The sequence below is a fragment of the Nuphar pumila genome, chromosome 12, assembly GCF_984573655.1.
Source record: "Nuphar pumila chromosome 12, dmNupPumi1.hap1.1, whole genome shotgun sequence".
NCBI lineage: Eukaryota > Viridiplantae > Streptophyta > Magnoliopsida > Nymphaeales > Nymphaeaceae > Nuphar > Nuphar pumila.
Genome location: NC_143260.1, coordinates 23,361,892 through 23,368,228, shown reverse-complemented (window position 1 = coordinate 23,368,228; position 6,337 = coordinate 23,361,892). Strand labels below are relative to the sequence as shown.

Genomic DNA, 6,337 nt, shown 5'->3' with positions numbered 1-6,337 from the left:
TATGGAGTACTTGAACAAAATGAAGACAATAACGGATCAACTTGCTATTGTTGGAAGTATAGTATCAGACATAGAGATAGTACAACAAACTTTGAATGGCCTCGGGGAAGAATATCACGCTCTTACCACATCATTATTGTGCCCGCCAGAATTACCATGTTTTGAAGACTTTTGAGCTAAACTTTTACAATATGAGATGAGTTTGAACAGATTGACTATCAGGAAAGAACAGTCCAGTACACAAAAATGTTTTGGTTACAGATATATATCAACGTGATGCTCGTGGTGGGAATAATTTTCAAGGTAGAAGAGGTCATGGTCGTCATGGACAAGGAGGTCATGGGCTTCTTCCTACTCCAAATATGTCAGGAAACTCTACAGGGGGAAATCAAAATATTCCTACATGTTTTCTCTGCAACAAAAAGGGGCATATCAAAGCAAATTGTTGGTTCAATCCTCAAAACAAAGGCATAAATAACAGAGCAGAGGGAAAAAGGGAAATTGAGGGATCGAAGCTTTCTGGAGATGTACAACAACTCTTACTTGCAGCCTTTTCACAAATGAACATTAAGCAGAATGATCAGGGAGAGTGGTATATAGACTCTGGAGCAGTCACCCACGTGACAGGTAATTCGGGTAAGCTCACTAACTTATCTCCTTATTTTGGAAAAAGAAGTATCGTTACTGGCGATGGTACACATCACCCCATTACTCACATTGGAAATGCACAAATTCCATTGTCATCTTCTAACCTTAATTTGTCTCATGTTTTTCTTGCTCCTAATATAAAAAAGAATATTATTTTTGTATCTAAACTTGTTGATGATACAAATTCTTCAGTCGAATTTACTCCTTCTGTGCATGTCAAGGATCTTCAAACGAAGGAGACGTTCGCTAGAGGGGAGCGACGAGGGAATATGTACATCTTCAACGAGGATCCTTCTACTGCTATCTTGAAGCCATCTTTTGTCTCAAAGTCGTCGTCATAACTTCCAAAGTCAAGTTCTTCGAATATTTTAAGTATAAGTCAATGCAATAAGCCATATATATGGCATGGTCGTCTTGGTCATTGTAGTCGTACTTTCATTGAAAAGCTTGTGTCGAATAATCTTATTCCAGAGTCTAGTCTACTTTCTGAGTCAGATGTTAAGAAGTGTTCCAATTGTCAGTTATGCTAGAGTCATGTTCTTCAATTTTCTTCTATAAATAAAAGAGCTTCAAGACCTTTTGAAATTGTGTACTCTGATGTATGGGGACCTGCTCCTGTATGTTTCTCTTCTGGAAGTCGATATTATGTTCTTTTTATAGATAGCTTTTCCCGCTATACTTGGATACACTTTATGAAACACAAATATGAAGTTTTTAAGTTATTCCAACATTTTTGTGCAATGATTAGAAATCAATTTTCCACCAATATCATGCATTTCCAATGCGATGGGGGGGGGGGGGGTGAGTATTCCTCAACCGATTTTATTGACTTTCTTCAAAATAATGGGATAAGTCGGCGAGTTTCTTGCCCTCATACACCTCAACAAAATGGAGTGACTGAACGGAAACATCGCCATATTGTTGAGAGTGCCATGAGTATGCTCCATGACAACAATGTTTCTACTAGTCTTTAGACAAAAGCCTTTCACACTGCTGTACATGTTATCAATCGCCTGCCTATGACAGTTCTTACAGATAAATCTCCTTATTCTGTTCTTTTTTAGCATCATCCTGATTATAATGATTTGCGAGTCTTTGGTTGTGTTTGCTATGTGCACATTGATAAATCTCTAAGAAACAAATTCCAGGATAAGGCTTCCAAATGCAGATTTGTGGGGTATGCAGAAGACTACAAGGGCTATAGATGCTATGATCCTATTACCAAATGTGTTAAAATCTCCAGAAATGTTATTTTTGATGAACATGATTTTGAAAGCGAGTTTTCATCTCAGCAAAGTCAGCCTTGCAATATAGAAGTCTACGATCCTTGGATGAGTGCAGACTTATTTGCCGGTGAAAAAGAGTTTAGTCAACCTTCTTGTGACAGAACTGAGATAAGAGAGGAAAATCATCAAGAACAACTCATATCAGAAGAAGCGACGTCTGCTGCATCTGAAGGTTTTAACAAATTTTCAGGCCAAGTATACACTAGAAGAGATAAGAATCCTTCTTCCGACAATGTAGAAGAGAGCATGAACCAACCCATTACAAGAAGGTATGTAAGGAATCTCCATCCAATCCAGAGATGGGTTAGCTATGACAACTTTTTTCTGGATTTTCAGTTATTCATGTCACAAGTTTAGAAGCAAGACGAACCTATTGCATTTTATCAAGCCATCAAGTCACGTAAGTGGATTGAAGCAATGAATGAAGAAATGGAAGCCCTACATGAGTGCCAAACTTGGGTGATTGTTCCTAGACCTGAAGGCAAAAATGTTGTAGGATCAAAGTGGGTTTACAAAATCAAATACAAGCCGGATGGAAGTATAGAACGTCATAAAGCAAGGCTCTTTGCTCGAGGCTTTACTCAAGAGTATGGACAAGACTATGATGAGACTTTTAGTCCTGTTGTTAAGATGGGAACTATTCATATCATCCTTTCCCTAGCAGTTAAACATAGATGGACGTTGAGTCAGTTAGATGTAAAGAATGCATTCTTGCATAGAGATTTGAAGGAAGAGGTATATATGGAACAACCTCCTGTCTATGCTGAAGGAGATCCACATGCATATGTGTGCAAGCTGAAAAGAGCCCTCTATGGGCTAAAGCAAGCATCTAGATCTTGGTTTGAAAGCTTCTTATTCAAAATACAAAATCATGGTTTTCGTAGGTGTTTTCTTGACCATTCCCTATCCATTTACAGAAATGAAGATGTGACTACTTTGTTGCTCATATATGTTGATGATATAGTCATCACTGGAAATTCTGACGATCACATACAGGTGGTGAAAGGTTTGCTAATGCAAGATTTTAAGATGAAAGATCTAGGGGAATTAAGATATTTTCTTGGTATTGAAGTGGATAAGAAGGGCGATGTTTTGACTCTTATACAACACAAGTACACCCTTGACTTATTAAGTAAAGCTGGGATGATAGACTGCAAACCCTTGACTACTCCCAGTGCTATAAACCAAAGGTTAAGTTCGCAAGATGGAGAAATATACCATGACCCCACTAGATATCGAAGCATTGTTGGAATGTTACAATATCTAACATTCACTAGACCAGACATTGTATATACTGTGAATCAAGTATCTTAGTTCATGCATGAGCCGAGAACTGGACATGTTGAAGCAGTGAAGATAATCTTGAGGTACTTGAAGGGAACCATTGGAGATGGACTTGCTTATCAAAGGAGTTGGTCAAGCAAGAAGGGTCATGAAATACTTACTTATACTGATGCAGACTGGGCAGGTGATCCAGATGAAAGAAGGTCTGTTTCTGGTTATTGAATCTTCATAGGAAATAACCTAGTATTATGGAGTAGTAAGAAACAAAAGACTGTTGCCAGATCTAGCACAGAAGCAGAGTATCAGTCCATGGCAGCTGGAACAACAGAAGCAACTTGGGTGAGGCACTTACTACATGATCTAGGAGAAGTTATCACATGATCACTATTTTTGTGTGACAACAAGAGTGCCATCAGTATCTCTTTTAATCCGATTCATTACAGTTACACGAAGCACATTGAGATTGATCAACATTTCATTCGGCAAAAGGTGGAGGAAAAAAAAATCATGACTCAGCACATTAGGATTGAAAATCAAGTAGTTGACTTGTTTACAAAAGGTCTAACAAAACACCATTATTGGTTCTTAAAGAACAAGTTGTCCATGATTCAAGATCATGCACAACTTGAGAGAGTGAAAACATCGTGATTTATTCTTGTATTGGATTGGGTCTCAAATATATCCAAATCCATATTATTGTGTAAACATATGTACTGCGTAGGTGTAGGATACACTTTGTAATTTACCCCATAGGTGTGGCTGCCGTAAGTTGCTGTTCCTTTTTCTCTCCTTTCTCATTCTCCTGCTGAGTAAATCTGTGGTGTCACACAGGTTGGTCTTGATCATCTCTCTCTCTCAAAAAGTGTTTCTTTTCTTTAGGATTGAATAAACAGGTACTAGTCAGACCCATCTTCTTGCTGAAGATCAAGCCCTTCTTCGGACGGAATGAGTGGCGAAAACCCATCTTCTGCAAACGAGCCTTCAGATGGAAATTCCACGCCGGTTAACACCAACAATAGCAACTCGATCGATGTCTTGAGCCGGAGGGTTCAGGACGCCCTGTCTCTGGGAAAGCGCCACCGGTTTTGGGAGTCCCAGCCGGTCGGGCAATTCAAGGATATCGGCGACACCAGCCTGCAGGAGGGGCCGATCGAGGCGCCTACCCCTCTCTCTGATGTCAAGCCAGAGCCCTATAATCTCCCTAGCCCCTATGAATGGAGCACCTGCGACATAGACTCTGAAGAGACCTGCACGGAGGTCTACAGCCTCCTGATGAATAATTACGTCGAGGATGATGAGAACATGTTCAGGTTCAACTACTCAAAGGAGTTCTTGCGGTGGGCGCTTCGCCCTCCGGGCTATTTCAGGAGTTGGCATATAGGGGTCAGGGTCAAGGGATCAGGGAAGCTCGTGGCATTCATTACTGGTGTGCCCGCGAAGATTCGTGTCCGGGATCAGGTCGTTCAGATGGCAGAGATCAATTTCCTCTGTGTTCATAAAAAGCTCCGATCGAAACGGCTCGCCCCTGTGATGATCAAGGAGGTTACTAGGCGGGTTCATCTGGAGAATATATGGCAAGCTGCTTATACAGCAGGAGTTGTGCTCCCTACTCCAGTCACAACTTGCCAATATTGGCATCGCTCTTTGAACCCTAAGAAGCTTATCGATGTTGGGTTCTCTCGGCTTGGTGCAAGGATGACAATGAGCAGGACGATTAAGCTGTATAAGCTGCCTGAGTCGACGGCTACCCCTGGTTTTAGGGCAATGGAGCTGCGGGATGTCCCAGCCGTTACTAGGCTTCTAAGGAATTACCTTACCCAATTCATTGTTGCACCAGATTTTGATGAAAATGATGTGCAGCATTGGCTCCTTCCTAAGGAGAATGTTATTGATAGTTATGTGGTTGAGAGCCCAGGCACTCACGAAATCACCGACTTCTGTAGCTTCTACACCCTACCATCTTCGATCCTTGGGAATCAGAATTATTCCTTATTGAAGGCGGCGTATTCATACTACAATGTTTCTACGCTTACCCCTTTGCTGCAGCTTATGAATGATGCACTTATTGTTGCTAAGAAGAAGGATTATGACGTCTTCAACGCACTGGATATCATGAAGAACGAGTCATGTTTGAAGGAACTGAAATTTGGACCTGGTGACGGACAACTTCACTATTATCTATATAATTATCGGATAAGACATGTCCTGAAGCCTTCAGAGCTTGGGCTTGTTCTTTTGTAATGCATGGTAATGCTTTCATATCTCTATATCATGGGACATGCATGAACATTTTGACATGTTTTCGCTAAATTTTGCATGGCCTGCATTTTTTTAAGTGTCTTTTACTACTATGGTGCAGAAATTTTGGTTCTTGTTGCGAGAGAATGGTTATGTATGTCTTTCATCATTTCTGTATTTCTTGTAGAAGGTTGCATGTTCTTATGGAATGCACAATTTTAACATTTTGAATGTGTGAATGATGGAAAACAAGAAGCTCTCATATTTTACTAAGTTATTGTTTTACACAATAAATGTGTGTATATATACACGTTGATGTATGGAGGCTAACAGCCCATGCTTGTTCATGTATAGGAAACAGATTCATGTGTTTGTATGAATGAATGGATAGACATGTTATGAGGCGGTTTTCTTTTCTTGTTTATTTAATTTTTTTGTGCCATTATTTCTTATTTATAGATCATTGTGATTGGAAAAGACCTATTATTCTTTTTACATAACTTCTTTTAAGGTTGGGGACTACCAAAGTTGGTAGTTCACTTGAGCCCTTGGATGTATCATGGCCTCATAAGAAGTTGGCAGTAATGGTGCAAGGGAATTTTATTGATTGTATGGATACTGTTGTTTTGGTATACACGTGCTTACCTCTGTCTCTGTTTAAGACAATGTGCACAAAATAATGATTGTATTAGAACTTTTATTTCTAAGAAACAGTGCGATCTTTGTAATGTCTGCTGTGTTAAATGAAAATTTAAATAATTCCTGAAAATATTGATTTTCAAAATGGTGTTCTGATTTGAATGGGTTACAAATAGAGCATATAAGAAACCATACATTTGAGCAAAGACTGAAGCTTCTCAATGCTTTAGTAAGGAAAAACC

The 6,337-nt window shown here is 39.6% G+C and overlaps 1 pseudogene across 1 annotated transcript; it reads left to right on the top strand.

Moving 5' to 3' along the window:
• Positions 1-4,060: 4,060 nt before the first annotated feature.
• Positions 4,061-5,742, top strand: LOC149820313 (glycylpeptide N-tetradecanoyltransferase 1 pseudogene; annotated as a pseudogene). Its single transcript, XR_016426468.1, has one exon. The product of XR_016426468.1 is annotated as a glycylpeptide N-tetradecanoyltransferase 1 pseudogene (transcript).
• Positions 5,743-6,337: the final 595 nt, after the last annotated feature.